Source organism: Mus musculus, chromosome 17 (genome assembly GCF_000001635.26).
Source record: "Mus musculus strain C57BL/6J chromosome 17, GRCm38.p6 C57BL/6J".
Taxonomy (NCBI): domain Eukaryota; kingdom Metazoa; phylum Chordata; class Mammalia; order Rodentia; family Muridae; genus Mus; species Mus musculus.
This window is the reverse complement of record NC_000083.6, coordinates 14,029,008-14,047,284: the sequence shown is the minus strand read 5'-3', so window position 1 is coordinate 14,047,284 and position 18,277 is coordinate 14,029,008.

The following is an 18,277-nucleotide window of genomic DNA, read 5'->3' as shown; positions in this document are numbered from 1 at the left end:
CAAAGTTCCAAAGTCTTCCATGTTGCTCAAAACAAAAACCACATAAGCACAACCTGGTATGATCAGGTGTCACACTAAGAGTTCACTCCATTACATCTGCATTAGTTACCTTTGTATCTCTAGACAGAAATGCCATGAGCAGAGCAAACTATAAAACAATGAGGCTAGTGGGACTCATGGTCTAGAGGTCACCTGTTACCAGCGGTTAAGTTCAATAACTACAAGGCGTGGTGGAAGGAGAAGGAAGCTGATAGCTCCCATCTAGACTCAAATTACAAAGCAGAGTGCACTGGGGGTGGTACAAATATCTAAAACCTCAAACCCCAGCCCCAGTGACATTCTTCAGCAAGGCATACCTCCTACATCTACCCAAAAATAGTCACCAGCTGAGAACTGAGTACTCAAATGTCCAAGACCATGGAGGATAGCTTATTCAAAATGACATAGGAATTCAGAAATTCACATCAGTACCAGAGAGAACCTTCCTTGTGTGTCAATAGGTGTTGCTGAAAAGCCAGCAAGCTGCTCTCCCTCGAATTTCAAATAAGATGTGGGTTAGGTAAAAAAGGTAAACAGGCATCTCCAGGACAAGAAAGCTTTTGAACCTCTTCATACCTATGAGGTCAATCCAGATGTGCTGGCCAGGAAAACCACAAGAGGACCCAACCCAAATTCAAATCCTTCAGGCTTCAGGATAAAAATACCACAAGAGCCAATAGGGACAAGGTCATTAATCAAACACTCACTCAGCAGATAAGATTACACCTAGTCATAACTCAGAGACCTACTTGTTAAACAGCTTACATTCTGCAGTTCCCTCTTCAACACAATCCTAAATGCTACAATCAAAACAAATAGTATCTTTTTTTTTTTCAGCATGACTTGAAAACACTAAATACCTCTGAAGGTGGTGAGTGGAATCTGGCAGGACTTGGGGAAGTCAGCTAAGGGAGTACAAAATAACAAAACAACACAACCCAACTTCTCAACAAGCTAGCAGCAACCTGCCTGATGTCAGTGGAAAGATCCTGAGGGTTGATCAGAAGTTTGCAGACTTGAAGGACTGTTGCTCTAAAAGCTCACTTGAGGAATGAGATGGGTAGCAACTGCAGAGTGGTGTGTGTGTGTGCGTGGGGGGGGGGTTGTTAGTTTTTTGTTTTTTTTTTGAGACAGACTCTCACCATTAAAGTTCTGGCTGTCCTGAAGACCATGTACACCAAGGGTTTGGAAGACACAGAGAGACTCTTTCTCCAAGTGTTGGGATATATGGTGTGTAGACGATCTACGAGTGTCTTTAAATCTCAAACTGTGAAGATTTTTAAAGTCTCCTTTAGCTTGTCTTCGTGATGTTGGTTCTTGAGGCAATACAGCAAGCACCGAGGACAGAAAAGAATATACTCTGGGGGTTGTCCAGATGGATCAGAATTGAAAGGAACATACTGATGATCTTAGTTTCAAAGACACTGTTAATTTTCAGAAACAAATACAGTCCAATTTTACCCTTTGTCATATTCAGTAAGGACATCAAATCATGGATTAAACTATTTTTAGTGTGGTTATCCTACACAATCCTAAGGCTGATTCCTGTGAACCAGTCTTGTGGAACAGTAAGAAACAGCACATCAAAAAGCCTTCAGAGCAGGAAAGCACTGGCTGCCCTGGCCTAGGATCTGGGTGAGTATCCCAGCACCCAAAAGTCAACACACAGACATCTCCAATGCCAGTTCTAGGGTACCTGACTCTCACGTGACCTTTCTGGGCATTGTGCACATACACACAGCGCACATACACATGTAGGAAAACCAATCATACACACAAATAAAAATACATGCATCTAAAACCAAAATCCTTCAGAGCAGAAAAACAGATTCATGCTACCCAAGTGGCCACACTGACACTTGTGACTTGAGACAGTGGCCAGCTTTGCTCTTATGACTTGGGAGAGCACCTGTATCAACTAACCCTCATGACAAGAGAGAGTAGACAAACTAATCCTTATGACCTAAGAGAATGGGCACACCAAAACAGGTGTTCTGAGACTTTAAATTAAATTCAAAACTGCAAATATTAGCAGTCAGTGGTTTTCTCAAAAATTCATTTTGTGATGCCTTCAATAAGTAAGAGCAAAATATAATCTCAACCTGACCCAACATAAATTCATTCCTGGAGACATTCTGACATGTACACCAACAGAGAAGTGATAGGGTTAGTACTTAACCTGGTACCAAACAATAAGCCTGCCCGATCTGAAGATATTCTTGTACAAAGCAACTTCTTTCTTCTGGAATATTCAAAATTGAACTAAGGCCATCTCAATCCACCTCTAAAGCTGCAGTCTGCCTCCTCCTCTCACAAGCACTCTTCATACATGATCACATGACAGTAGCCACACCTTATGAAATGAGGTTGTTCTAAGGGTGGCTGAGAAAGTCCACTTTCTTTTGCAAGAATAAACTGACTGAAGCTGGCTTATACATGAAGAGGTTAGTTTGGGTCAGTTTTGATATAGAAAGCTGGGGTGACCTCAACGGTCAGCCTTTGTCATCGTCTTATGTGACATCTTAGTTGGATTGTGTGCAGAAAAGAAAGACACCATGGCAGGAGGAGAAGTGAGAGGTATTTGGGAACGGTTTGGCTCTTTTCATCAAAACCAGTTTTTGCTAGACAGGATCCATCTGTATATGAACCAATCATCCTGCAGTAGGCACCATCTCTTTGTGTGTATGTGTGTTTTTGTATATGGTGTGTGTTGTATGGTGTGGGGTGAATGTGTTTGCATCTGTGTATGCACTTGTGTGTGTTCCATGTGTGTAATTGTATGTGTGCCTGTGTTAGGTATGGCCTGACTTGTATTGTTGGTACAAACGTATGTGTGTGTGCATCTCTGTTGTGTGAGTGTTTGTTTGTGTTTATTTGTGTTCCCTGTGTGTGTATGTGTATTTGCATATGTGTAGTATGGTGTGTGTGTGTTTGTGTGTGTGTGTGTGTTCCATATATGTATGCAGGTGTTTGCTTATGTATGCTTAACTGTGTCATGACTGTATGTTCATGTGTGTGCTTTCCTATGTGCTTGTATGTATGAATAGGCCTGTGTGTCATGAGAGTGTATGCATGTATATGTGTTTGTGTGTATGTGTGTGCTTCTTTGTATCAGCATGAAGAGACAAAATGAAAAGATTAGATACTTTTTTCATTGCTCTCTCCCTTATGACCTCAAGTCAGGTCATTCACTGAGACACAATTCTGTCATCTCAGCTAGGCTGAGAATCTTGTAAGCAACAGGAATATGCTGATTTGCCACTGTCCCTCAGTGCTGGGCTTACGGGCACACACGGTTACACTTGGGTGGTCCTAAGAGTTCAAACATGAGTTTACAGCACAAGATCCTTGGGGGATGTTCATAATCAAACCACAACAGTGACAGATCTTACCACCCACAAGCATGCTATCTTGAAGGAGGATCCTTTCTTCTTAAAAGGACTGGAGAATAGCAAACACAAGGACATTTGACATCCCTTTTCTGCTGAGATCTAGAGAAGGAAGCCACACATAAGGCTAGTCTTCTCATTGAAGAGAGGTCAGTCTTGGGTTATGTTTCTCCAAGTCTACAGATGTCGCCAAGACCCTACCCAGTCATGTCTGACAAAGCCACATGGAAACCAATGTGTAACGGAATCCTAGTCTATGGCATCTTTCTCCTTCACTCTATCCTTTTCTATACAATGTACATTTGCTATTGAAATCATATACTTTGTGTAGTGACACATCCCACACTGTTTAGATGTGGCTGATTGTTTCTTCCTCAGCATGCTTGCCTAGAGATATGACTGTATGCAGGTCCTCTGGTAGCCATAGGACATGAGCCATAACAGCTCTAGCTCTCTGTATGGCACACATTCTCAAAGATGACACTGTCAGCCCCAAGGGCAGCTACATCCAAAGAAAAATAATGAAAGGGCCCAAATGAATATTGGTGATGTTGCATTTCATCTGTTATTCTGAGTGTTTTAAATGGAACTGCCCATGAACAACAAACTTCCTAGGGTATTTCACGTCCTCCACATCCCCACACACATATGTACATGCAGGAAAAATGCAAATGCATATGAAATTAAAATAAATAATTACTTAAAATTGAATACAAGAGGAAAAGTGTGATATTTAAGAAAAAAAAACTTCCCCTCAAAAATTATTTTCTGTCCTGAAATCTATTTCTTATAGGAAGGGGACTGCTAGATGGGAAGATCTTTCTCTGTACACTTCTCAGCATGGGCTGAGGCTTTCTAAATTTGTAGATATTTGGTGAAATGGGGAGGAGCTTAGAGAGATTAGCATCATGTTCCATGTCAGCTCTCTTCAATCCCTCTTGGATGCCATGTTTTCAACTGAGCATCTCTTGCAATGGGTTCTGCATCCTGAGTCATGGTTACAGTTTGAGGAACTTCTGTAACTACATAGATACAAGGGCCTCAAAGACCTCAGAATTGTCATCTAGGACTTCCCAAACCCATGAACATGACACAGGCCCAGTCAAAGTTAGCTATTGGGTCCCCAGCACTGCAACTAGGCCTGTCCATAGACAAAACAAAGATAACTGAGGAGCTTAAGAAAGCACAGAGTCAGGTACAAGCCTTTTTCAAATTCAGAATTGTGAAGTCTGTAATTCACATAACTGCTTTCATATGTCCTTAAAGGTTCAAATCTTAGCACTTGTTAGATTGGATGTTTTGAGATAGAGAGCCATAGCTGGTGAAGCAACTCCTTCATACAGACAGGAGTATCTGGATTATCACCCATGTTTACTATCTCCTATTCTAGCAGAAGTGAGAGACACATATATCCTCACTCAGGGTGAGTATGGCAAAAACAAAAACAAAAACAAAAACAATGCATACGCTTTCCACCACTGAGCACTTTCCAGTGTAAGGGTCCCCCAGCACACTGGCATCTGGCAGTGAATGTGTCTCTGATTTGACTAAGGCACTAGAGACTAATTACATCATTAACAGCTTGGCTCACTTCTCCAGGGATGGTACAGTAGAGATAAAACAGTAGTTAATCCTGAAAGCATCACCCCGTTCAACTTCTTCCTGAGCTCCTCACACACCCAGACCCTGAGCACTGGCAACTCCTTTATGCCTGCTGCTGTATTTGCACACTCTGCTTCTCTAGACTCTGGATTCTTCCTTCTCTGATGCTCTGCTCTCAAGACTCTGCCTTGCACCCTGCTTTTTCATCTTTATTTTTATTTCATGTTCCCACATCTTCCTTGTGTTCTGAGTGAGTCAGCTATGCTTCATGAAATACGTGGCTCTCCCCCTACATACCCTAGTTTTAGGACACAAGTGACTGTGTACCTGCAGAGTCTCCAATGCCTGCAAGAATTGGGAACCTGACTGAAGAGCACTATGCTTTAAAACAAAAAATCAAAGGAAAATAAAGAAGAATGTCAATAGAGATTCTGCCACCACAAAGGAGCCTGTGATGGAGATGAACAGCATAGTGAACACCCAGCCAAACTGGAAATGTCTGCATCTGGACTGTCCAGCATCAGCTCCCTGGAGTGTGGCATGCTGTAGGGGTGTCTGAAAAACCATTTCAGAGCACCTCGGCTTGCACTTACTTAGACCAAGTATTTGGGGGTGGGAGGTGACTGCTGTACCCTGCACATGGAAATGGACTAACAGTGTAACAGAAGCAAGCCTGTGAAGGCCCGTGAGGAGCATCACTGCTCCTCAGAACTAAGTCTTCTGCAACCCTGCTCTCTCCAGCTGCAGCCATGGACAAAGGACCATGAAGCTTGATCACTTCACTGCTTCCCTGTGTGTTGCTCTTGAGGGGAGGGGCCACCTATCCTTATTCTGTCTTTACAGAGGATGCTGTCAGGTCAAGCCTCCCAGAGATTCCAGCCACACATCTCTAAGCAAACTATACTGTGGTCTAATGTCAAGTTGAAGAGCTCCCAATTGGACTCAGTATTTGTTTATTCATTTAAAAAAAGGCAATACAGTTCCTTTCTTTGAAAAGAGATCTTCCAATTATGTGCAATAGCACATCACTGCTCAGTTGTCATGCAGACATACTCTTACTTTTCAGGATAGAGAAGGAAGCAGGACCCTGGTCTCTGATGTGCTCCTGCAAGGCAGACAGCATCTGAGCTCCTACAGAAGGACTCTGCCCATGACAGACTGCTAACTTCTGGCTTAGTCTCTGCTTGATCCTGAGAGCAGATAAGCTCCTTCATAAATGGTGGAAGAAGGTGCTGCGGATGCTAAGAATCTTGCTGTAGATAGGTCAACTTGATACAGAAGTAGCCATGTAAAGAGTTGTGGCCAGCTCAGACTGTCTGCCACCTCAATGAGGAGCTGCTTGGAAGTCAAAAGGCTCAAAGGGAAACTGAAAAGGGCTCAAGGGGATTTGGGAATAAGCTTCCACACCTTGGTTAGACTTACTCCAGAGTCAGGTGCCCCTATATGATTCACACTGACAATGTCCTGTTAGATGTCATTAAGGCAAGCCTCTGGGGGGGGGGGTGATACAGTTACTGAGGAATCTACACTCGTGAGTGGGCAAAACTAGAGAGCTTATTTGCTCATGAACTTCACCAAGATGGGATATCTAGCCAGTACCAATTAGAGAAATGAGCCAGCCATAGATAACAAACCTGCAGTGCCTTGATGTTAGACTCCCAAACTGAAAGAAACAATTGCTCTTTGTAAATTATAGAGGCTCGTGATTTTGGTTATAACAACATGCGATGACTGTACGGGTTTTATATCTATAGATTTATTAGACTTAATATGGATAAATACATAATGCATAAATTGTATAACACAACTTTCAAGAAGCAGCTGTTGGGTGTGTCATTAATGAATAATTTCTTAAATACTTGTGAGCACAATGATAATAATGTAGAATTCATCTCTTTTTCCAGGATAGGATGACACAGTAAGTGTCTACCTCGCTGGGCATAGTGTAGCATGACTTTAATCCCAGCACTCAGGAGGCAGAGGCAGGCAAATTTCTGAGTTCGAGGCCAGCCTTGTCTACAAAGTGAGTTCCAGGACAGCCAGGGCTATACAGAGAAACCCTGTCTCGAGAAAAATAAAAAAGTATCCAGTTCATTGGATGGGACAAAAATCAAAGGAAACCCACCATCCTTTACATCTTTTGTAAATGCAGTAGCTGGCTCAAAGCAAACACTCACATGTGGCTAGCTGGTCAATCAGTCTACAGGACAGAGCAAAACTTTACCTCTGATAATCTCAGGTGTAGATTATCATTTTCTGGTCCCAGTTCAACTATCCTTTCTTCTTGAACCTACAAGCAAGGATCCAAAAGGAAAAATATCCATCAATATAGCACCTACCTGCACATACTGAAATACCATGAATGAACAGAGTGCAAGAAGGGATAGACACCCTCTCAGTAAGGAGAAGGTCAACTGTCAACTGTCAGGTGGCTCAGACTCATTCACACTGCAGAGACAAGACAAGCTGGCCTTAGCAAGGCCTGCTGTGCTATATACCCACATCCCATGGCTCTAAGCCATAGTGGGGAATGGAGGTTGGATGTAGGAAGGAAGATAGAGCATGGTGGGATTTTATGAGCCAAAGAAGTGAACTGTATATTTAACTCCCATAGACAACTGGGACAGGAACAGTGTTCCTGCTGGTGGCTCAGGGTTCCAGCTGTGGATTCAGGGAATTCAGACCATTGTGCTGAAAATACAGTGTCAGAATTAAGATTCAACATCACGCTGGTGCTCCTGTCCCTTCAGACAAGAGATTAAGTCCCTCCTTCTAGGGATCCAGTCATTCTCTCCTGCAGTAGATTCAGCCTTTCCTTTTTTGGGTCTAGTCATTCATGCAGGAGATTCAGACCCTCTTGAAGGGAATTCTGTCTCCAGATAGGGGTGCAGTCACTCCTTCTAGGGAATTAACTCTCCTAATGCTCACACAGAGAATCTCTTATCACCTGGAGACAGCATTTTTCTGCACTTCTAAACTCTGATTGGTAATGGTAACCCAATACTTAGGAATTATAAAGTGTCAATTGCTAAATCCCTTTAGTTCAATTATGAAAACCTCTGTAGTATTTTGATAAAATTTACTTAATTCCTACGTTTCAAACAATAATAGCAACTCTAGTTATAAGTGTAGTATGGGTTTGGTCAAATATATTTCAAAGTATTATTTTTTTATTTTGTTTTAAAGATTGTGGTCAACACAACCAAAAAAGAACTCACACAATATGTACTCACTGATAAGTGGATATTAGCCTAGAAACTTAGTATACCTGAGATATAAGATACAATTTGCAAAGCACATGAAACTGAAGAAGAACAAAGACCAAAGTGTGGACACTTTGCCCCTTCTTAGAATTGGAAACAATCACCCATGGAAGGAGTTACAGAGACAAAGTTTGGAGCTGAGACAAAAGGATGGACCATCTAGAGACTGCCATATCCAGGGATCCATCCTATAATTAGCCTCCAAACGCTGACACCATTGCATACACTAGCAAGCGTTTGCTGAAAGGACCCTGATATAGCTGTCTCTTGTGAGACTATGCCGGGGCCTAGCAAACACAGAAGTGGATGCTCACAGTCAGCTATTGGATGGATCACAGGGCCCCCAATGGAGGAGCTAGAGAAAATACCCAAGGAGCTAAAGGGATCTGCAACCCTATAGGTGGAACAACATTATGAAATAACCAGTACCCCAGAGCTCTTGACTCGAGCTGCATATGTATCAAAAGATGGCCTAGTCGGCCATCACTGGAAAGAGAGGCCCATTGGACATGCAAACTGTATATGCCCCAGTACAAGGGAACGCCAGGGGCAAAAAGTGGGAATGGTGGGTAGGGGAGTGGGTGGGGGAGGGTATGGGGGACTTTTGGGATAGCATTAGAAATGTAAATGAGGAAAATAAGTAATAAAAATATTTTAAAAAAATGATTGTGGTCTACATGGAACTTTCTCCCCACTTTTACTTTTGTTTATTGCTAGGAGACAAAAAATGTTTTCTTACAGTTGACAGAGCATGTATTCATTGGTCTTGTATAACTCACTATTTGTTGCAAAGGTTTTAGCAGATTCTTTAGGGTATTTTCTGCTTATGGTTCCAACTACAAGTAGACTGCATTGTTCTTTCTTTCTGATGAGATGACATGGATTCAGTTTTCTACTCCAAATGACTGGGCCATTAGAACAATGTTGCACAGAAGTGCCAGAAAGACCTAGATTGCAAGCATTTCCAAAGTGTGGTCCAATTAGAATGGAGCACAGTGAGAAAGTTCAATCAGGTTTCCTCTGAACCTAGAAGTCTTTTTTCAGTGCCTTAGATTGGCCATGGTATAACCCAATTCATATGGGGTAATATTAACTCCTATTCTTTCAGCAGGTGACACTTGAAGACGGAGCCTTTAAGGTGATCAATTCAAGGAAGCCTTAAGGGTGGGTTCTCTTGTAATGTCACTGGTGTCCTTCTGAATGGAACCCTGGAGACACAGACACTTGAAGAGTGCACAGAGAGACCACAGAACACCGGGGAAGCAGCTACCTACAAATAAGGGGACCTGGGACCAAGTCTTGGGCCCAAGACTTCCAGTGTCAAGCACACAGATACCCCTGGCTCTGTCCTGGGGGCAACCCACAAAGATTACAGTGGGTCTTCTTGGTGTGCCCTTGAGTCTGCAATTCACTGCCGTAAGCCCGGCACTATCTTGGGGTGGGTGGGACTAGGTGAGAAGTACTAAGATTTGTCTCTCAAGGTGAGATAAAGTGGTCCTGAGTTGGGTGCTAAGGCACAGTACAAGGCTGTGGCTTCTATACAGCTAAGCTGGGGCTTGAAGCAGGAAGAGCTGTGCTGTCCTCAAGGAACTTAGAACTTGTAGCCAGAACAAGCGGTTCTTCCTTCAAAGTACACTTGAAGATCCAAAATTCTTCCTGTGGCTCTCACCAGTTTTCCTGGAAGAATGCCCACAGAGCTCCTTTTATTATACCAGGAAGCCAAGCCTTGTCCTATAAGGGGCTGCTCATGCAGTCATCTGATCTCTCTGGCCAGGAACCACTCCCTGCTCTAAACTCACTTTTAAGAGGCATATGAGATCATCTTCTCTATGATCCCTTGTGTAGCATCCTCCTAACTGGTACAGCAAAGACTTCAGGAGTTGGCCATTAGCCTGTGTGGCCTCAGCTCACATTCCCTCAGCCTCTATGTCGTTTCCAGTTTACCACAAAGCCCTGGCTGGTCACACATCACTTTCCACAGAGACCTCTGTCTTCTAAGCCCTCAGTCTCCCCTGTTCAACAAGATCTTCCTGACCCTGCAGTCTAGGCATGTATACTCTAACTTTTGTGGAGGGCTGATATTAGATCTTGTAAAGTTTGGAATATATCTGCTTGGCACCATTACAATTCATGGTATTTATACTTCGGTTCACTTTATCTACTTGTTCTGCTGTGTGTTCTAAGAGGGCAATGAGGAGGATTATGTAATTACTGCTTGTTAACAGCTGTACTAAGAGTGCTCAGTATGCAGTGTGCAGAGGAAGGTGCCAATCAGGAGACCCTGATGTGCGGAAGCAGCAGATGAGAGGTCAGAGATGCACCGAATGGGAGTTGGGAGAAAACTGGTCAAAGGGCCAGGGGATCATGAAAACAAAGCAGACCCACTGGGTCTCCATCCCGACGGAGGTCAAGATGAGACAACACAGTGCCACCAAGCCAACCCCGGGTCTCTTAGGTTCCCACATCCCTCAGAGCAGAAAGTGGCAGTTTCAAACTCCCTTGGCTTTCTTCACACTCACCAACACTTGATGCTGAAGCAGCCACGACCTTGGTTCAAAAATGTCTGCTTTAACGCCTGAACGGCGGGGCTAATTCCTACAGGGTATCTTTCACTCCCCAGTCACACACATGCACTATGCCTACCAACAGCAGCTTTTGCCAGACTAGCTTACTGACTCACAGAACTTTAGACTTTGCTCCTGCCTTCTCAAGAAAAACAGTGTCCCCTTAGTGCTTGTAGAACACAAATCACCTTACTGTGGCCTTGAATACTCAGCTCACCTGGAGGATTCTATTTCCCTATCCCAGTCAGGATCCTGCCTCCAGAGCCTCCCCATGACAGAGACCTTCCCCTCCCCCTTCCCCTCTACCATCTCAAGAGAGCCTACCAATAATGTCTTGTAGGGTGCTTCAATCAATCCCCACAGCTCCTGTGTTCATTTCTCATACTCTTAATGGTTGTAAGCAACCGCGGGCTGCTTCTGACTTTCTATTCCCCAACCTGCCCTGTATGCGATTTCCTGGGATCACAGGGTGTGTGGGGGCAGTAAGCTGTATACTGCTTACAAAGTTATGGCAATATGAAGACTGTCATTTAGTTCCCAGTTTTGTGAGTAAACAGGTAGAAATACTTCGTATAGCAACACAATCACATGAAACTTTGGGAGTATAAAATTTCTTTTGCCAAGTCATCCCCTCATCCTGCTTATCATAAATTCATAGGTATATGTGTGTCTGAAATCACTTTATTACCTGGGAATGCACAGAGGAAGGCTAATTAGGGTTTGGCAGAAAATGAAGTGGTACAGTGTTCCTTATGTCTCCGACCAGCAGAAAAGAGCTACGACACAGCATTCTTCTCAAAGCAGTTTATTCAGGAACCTTTCAACATGCATGCAGAAAAAATCTCTCTTGCCCCCAATCGCAATCCCTTATATAACCCCTCTACCACGCCCCATCAGCCCAGTCCACGTAACAGCAGTCCATTGGCCAGAATCATCACTTGTCATATGGTCTGATCTTGCGTCATGGGCACCTGCACAGTTCACCCAGTGGATGTGGCTTAATCAGGGTGTACGAGGAAGTCAGGTGCAAGTCATGAGACTTTACTGCAGTCCCAGGCGCCATCTTGAGACTGCTGCCACACCCACTTCTCACAGTACAGAGACCAGGGGAAACAATAGGCCAGAGCCATAATCTCCCTAATAAGGAGGAGTGCAAAAGAAGAGATAGTCCTGAATCAGCACCAAATCTTATGTTTTTTTTTTTTTTTTTTTTTTTTTTTTTTAGTATTTTTTTTTCCATTTTTTATTAGGTATTTAGCTCATTTACATTTCCAATGCTATACCAAAAGTCCCCCTTACCCACCCACCCCCACTCCCCTACCCACCCACTCCCCCCCTTTGGCCCTGGCGTTCCCCTGTACCGGGGCACACAAAGTCTGCGTGTCCAATGGGCCTCTCTTTCCAGTGATGGCCGACTAGGCCATCTTTTGATACATATGCAGCTAGAGTCAAGAGCTCAGGGGTACTGGTTAGTTCATAATGTTGTTCCACCTATAGGGTTGAAGATCCCTTTAGCTCCTTGGGTACTTTCTCTAGCTCCTCCATTGGGAGCCCTGTGATCCATCCATTAGCTGACTGTGAGCATCCACTTCTGTGTTTGCTAGGCCCCGGCATAGTCTCACAAGAGACAGCTACATCTGGGTCCTTTCGATAAAATCTTGCTAGTATATGCAATGGTGTCAGTGTTTGGATGCTGATTATGGGGTGGATCCCTGGATATGGCAGTCTCTACATGGTCCATCCTTTCATCTCAGCTCCAAACTTTGTTTCTGTAACTCCTTCCATGGGTGTTTTGTTCCCACTTCTAAGGAGGGGCATAGTGTCCACACTTCAGTCTTCATTTTTCTTGAGTTTCATGTGTTTAGGAAATTGTATCTTATATCGTGGGTATCCTAGGTTTTGGGCTAGTATCCACTTATCAGTGAGTACATATTGTGTGAGTTCCTTTGTGATTGTGTTACCTCACTCAGGATGATGCTCTCCAGGTCCATCCATTTGGCTAGGAATTTCATAAATTCATTCTTTTTAATAGCTGAGTAGTACTCCATTGTGTAGATGTACCACATTTTCTGTATCCATTCCTCTGTTGAGGGGCATCTGGGTTCTTTCCAGTTTCTGGCTATTATAAATAAGGCTGCTAAAAACTCTTCTCAAAGATAAAAGAACCTCTGGTGGAATCACCATGCCTGACCTAAAGCTTTACTACAGAGCAATTGTGATAAAAACTGCATGGTACTGGTATAGAGACAGACAAGTGGACCAATGGAATAGAATTGAAGACCCAGAAATGAACCCACACACCTATGGTCACTTGATCTTCGACAAGGGAGCCAAAACCATCCAGTGGAAGAAAGACAGCATTTTCAACAATTGGTGCTGGCACAACTGGTTGTTATCATGTAGAAGAATGGGAATCGATCCATACTTATCTCCTTGTACTAAGGTCAAATCTAAGTGGATCAAGGAACTTCACATAAAACCAGAGACACTGAAACTTATAGAGGAGAAAGTGGGGAAAAGCCTTGAAGATATGGGCACAGGGGAAAAATTCCTGAACAGAACAGCAATGGCTTGTGCTGTAAGATCGAGAATTGACAAATGGGACCTAATGAAACTCCAAAGTTTCTGCAAGGCAAAAGACACTGTCTATAAGACAAAAAGACCACCAACAGACTGGGAAAGGATCTTTACCTATCCTAAATCAGATAGGGGACTAATATCCAACATATATAAAGAACTCAAGAAGGTGGACCTCAGAAAATCAAATAACCCCCTTAAAAAATGGGGCTCAGAACTGAACAAAGAATTCTCACCTGAGGAATACCGAATGGCAGAGAAGCACCTGAAAAAATGTTCAACATCCTTAATCATCAGGGAAATGCAAATCAAAACAACCCTGAGATTCCACCTCACACCAGTGAGAATGGCTAAGATCAAAAATTCAGGTGACAGCAGATGCTGGCGAGGATGTGGAGAAAGAGGAACACTCCTCCATTGTTGGTGGGATTGCAGGCTTGTACAACCACTCTGGAAATCAGTCTGGCGGTTCCTCAGAAAATTGGACATAGTACTACCGGAGGATCCAGCAATACCACTCCTGGGCATATATCCAGAAGATGCCCCAACTGGTAAGAAGGACACAAATCTTATGTTTCTAAGGGATGTCTCTACAGAGCTAAAAACCACAGTGAATTAAAATATAGAAACACAAACACTAATTCCAATATATAAATTTTACTTATCCAAAAAAGTTTCCCACATGTTCCTTTTACCTTCAAACATGCCTTCCCACCCTTAAAGTTCCTTGGCATGTTTGCAGGACACTGCTGAGTGTCATACTTTACCAAGTAACAGTACTCAAAGTTATTCCCTGTTCATTTAAACTTTATATACTTTGACTAGCGACTCCCCAACTCCTCATTCCATTTCACCCAAGCCCTTAGATTTGAACCCTGTTTTGCCCCCATGCAAAAGTACAATAGGCATAAAAGTGAGGCAACACATCAGCCCACTGACTAGTTCCAGCTGGTCAGTGTACCTTGTGCCACGACAATAAAACATACCTTCATTCCGCAATCTTGAGTGGGTTCATACACTTGACCGTGTATGACCAGGAGACTGTTTAGGCAATGAGCTTATCCATGAGTATGTTCAGGGAGTCCAGGGACCAGGATGGGGTAGTGAAAGGAGACATGGTCGCAGTGCTCATTTGGGATGATAAATGCATAAGGGATAGACATGTAGATAGAGGTGACCGAGCTCTATCTACATGGGACTCCTGTAAAAATGCCAGCCTGGTCTTCAGCTGGTTGTGTCATCAAAGAGCACTTTCCCACAGTCAGAAAAACAAGAAAGGGAAGAAGAAAGAAACAGCTCAGGCATTTCATGGAGTGACAGATGGAAATGGGGAAGAGGAATACTGGCTTTACAGATGTAACTTTTCTCAGCACTTTGAAAACAATAGCAAATACACTTATTAGATATAAACTTGATATAAAATAGGCTGCAATTGAAATATAGTAGAATGGAAAAGAACAGCAGTTTGGGTGTTTCCCCACAGTAATGCACACTATTCAACCTGCTCTTACAACATGTATTCCCATCTGACTTCACTGTCCAATGACAGTCAAGTCCCTGATCTCACAAACACACATGCAGCGTTTTCAGGTGCTAGCTGGCTCTTCTGTGCATCTGTCTTCCCACGCACTAGTGACAGCAGGTGACTGCCCTCCTTTGAGATGTATGATTATGACAGCCTAAGGCTGCCAGTGTGCTCCAGTCACAGGGGGATTGGACTCCTAGGTAAGACAAGTTTGCAAATCCTTTATAAACTCTCACAGCCTTTCTAGTCTTTTACAGGGGAACAGCAAAGAGACACTTTTTATTTTTTATTTTATTTATTTATTTTTGGTTTTTGGAGACAGGGTTTCTCTGTATAGCTCTGGCTTCCTGGGACTCACTCTGTAGACCAGGCTGGCCTCCAACTCAGAAATCCACCTGTCTCTGCCTCCCAAGTGCTGGGATTAAAGGTGTGTGCCACCACACCTGGCTACAGAGACACTTTCAGATAAAATACTGGATTAACATAAAAAAATAGCTGTGCTTGTATTTCCACAATTTATCATTCAGCTCTTATTAAAAGTGGTTTTTTTGGGGGGGGGGTGTTGAAAACACCTCTGTTCTATTTGAAAGTTTGCATATTCTCCTGATGCATAGATTTGTAAGAGAATAGAATGTACAGAAAGATCATCTGGACACTCATTACGGGTTTCTCATATAGAAAGTGTGCTTGAAATCATAAAGTCAGCTTTCACATGAAATAAGCAAACTGAGGTCTGCCTCCCACAACTCAGCTGAGGAATGACAGTACAAAATTCAGGGATTGGCCTCATGCCAATTAGAGAAGATAAAGGCAGCATCTGCCCTGGGCTGAGACGCCTGTCACCTGCGGTCAGGGTCCACTATGACACAGTAGTGCTCTAACCTGCTCAGCTGTCACTGTCTGGTAACCAAATGGAACTTGGAAGTGGATGCTCACAGTCAGCTATTGGATGGGTCACAGGGCCCCCAATGGAGGAACTAGAGAAAGCACCCAAGGAGCTAAAGGAATCTGCAACCCTATAGGTGGAACAACATTATGAACTAACCAGTACCCCGGAGCTCTTGACTCTAGCTGCATATGTATCAAAAGATGGCCTAGTTGGCCATCAGTGGAAAGAGAGGCCCTTTGGACTTGCAAACTTTATATGCCCCAGTACAGGGGAACCCCAGGGCCAAAAATGGGGGAGTGGGTGGGTAGGGGATGGTGGGTGGGTATGGGGGACTTTTGGGATAGCATTGGAAATGTAAATGAGGAAAATACCTAATAAAAATAAGAGAAAAAAAAGAAAGGAACTTGGAGAAAGAACAGAAAGGTAATGACTTGGCCTACTGCCCTTCATTTTGCCCTATGAGTCCAAGACAGGACTAATAACATGGACAGGACTGAGTGAGTGTGACAGAGGAAGAACTTCAAGAAGAGGATCTTTGCAGGGGGCTTGCAGTGAAGCCTTACTGTTAGCGACTTCAGTGTTTTCTCCATTATGCAACCAAGCTTCTATTATAGGTTTGCGTCACTGCAGAAGCCTCGGGAGCAGAACCACAGGTCCTGCTCACATTAAATGATATAAGTTTAAAATGCAGCTGGGACCTGGACTCTGCCCTTAAAGATCATGTCTGAGAAGACACTGCTTGCCCAAAGGGAAGAATTACTTTTGCAGGTACAGAAAAAAAGCCAAGACTGACAGTACTTCAAATGATTTGGTGATAGTGGAGGACTGACTGTTGTCAGTGGATGAATGAGATGGAATACCTTTAAGTATAAACGAAATTGGAAAAGAAAGGCTAACTTAAGAGAAGATTAGCACAAACACCTCCATCTGAGGCAGAGGGAAGTCACATGCTGAGAGTGATCAGATAAAACTCAGCCCCAGCCGGGCATGCTGCAGAGGCAGGCAGATTTCTGAGTTCTAGGCCAGCCTGGTCTACAAAGTGAGTTCCAGGACAGCCAGGGCTATACAGAGAAACCCTGTCTCGAAAAACAAATTCAAAACAAACAAACAAACAAACAAAAAACCCTCAGCCGCAAGGCAAGCATGGTCTCCATGTACCTTCACAAGAGGCAGGGGTACAGAGATTCCAGGCTCAGTCATCAAGGACAGGAAGGTCTGATTCACCAATCTCTCATTTACCTCAACCCTTCCAGTGGCCAGGATGGTACAGGCTTGGTTTGCCTGGCAGGGGCAGGGACTGGCCTGCTTTGTAAGCAGTACTGTTGTCTTTGGGCAAGGGTTGCAGAAAGGAGTTACAGAGAGAGATGCCATCTGAGGCTGGGCATGGCTGGCACGGTGGCCTGCTGTGGCTGAAGAGGGAAAGAGGAAGGTGCCCATGAGACTTCTTTGTGCTGGGTTACTTATCCTGACCTGCTGTAGTGGTCCTCCTCAATATCATCCTATGCAAGCAACTTGGCAGTGAGCTGTGAGAGTCTGGGGAGAGGACCTGTATTTTGAGGTAGAAGGCATTTCACCGAGGTAGGGGAGGAGCAGCATTGGGTGCTGAGGACAGGAATGGGGTCTCGTAGTCCAGTGGAAGTGAAGGTCTGCTCATCCCAGGCTCTTTGGACTTCAGCAACCTGCATGCTTCCTCTTTCTGCTGTCGGTGCCTCTCAGCTTCTAGGAGACTGTAATGTCCTCCTACTGGTCACCTCTGCATGCGGGTATAGACCAGAGCGCAAAGGTCCAAGGATCAGGGCTATAGGTGGACTCTTGGTGTGTTCACAGGGGATGACAGGTACCCCTACCGTCACTATGCATCACCACAAGGACGTGTCCACAGAACATGTTTCAGTGCTACAATTACTGCAGAGAAGAGGCATCCAATCCTGCGAGCTTCTTGTCTCAAGACTTTTGAGAACAACACCGTGCCCCATACTGACAAGGACTGCTCAGAAGCTTGGGATGAGTCACATGTTAGGACTTTTTTTTTTTTTTTTTTCATTTTCCAAGGATGGTGGTGCTCCTTTGTTTTATTTCTTTTTTTTTTAATTAGATATTTTCTTTATTTACATTTCAAATATTATTCCCTTTCCTAGTTTCCTCTTTGAAAATCCCCTATCCCCTATCCCCTCCTCCTGCTCCCCAATCCACCGATTCCAGCTTCCTGGACCTGGCATTCCCCTATACTGGGGCATAGAATCTTCACAAGACCAAGGGCCTCTCCTCCCATTGCTGGCTAACTAGGCCATCCTCTGCTACATATGCAGCTAGAGACACGAGTCCCACCATGTGTTTTCTTTGATTGGTGGTTAAGTCCCAGGGAGCTCTGGGTTGCTGGTTAGTTCATATTGTTGTTCCTCTTGTAGGACTGCAAACCCCTTCATCTC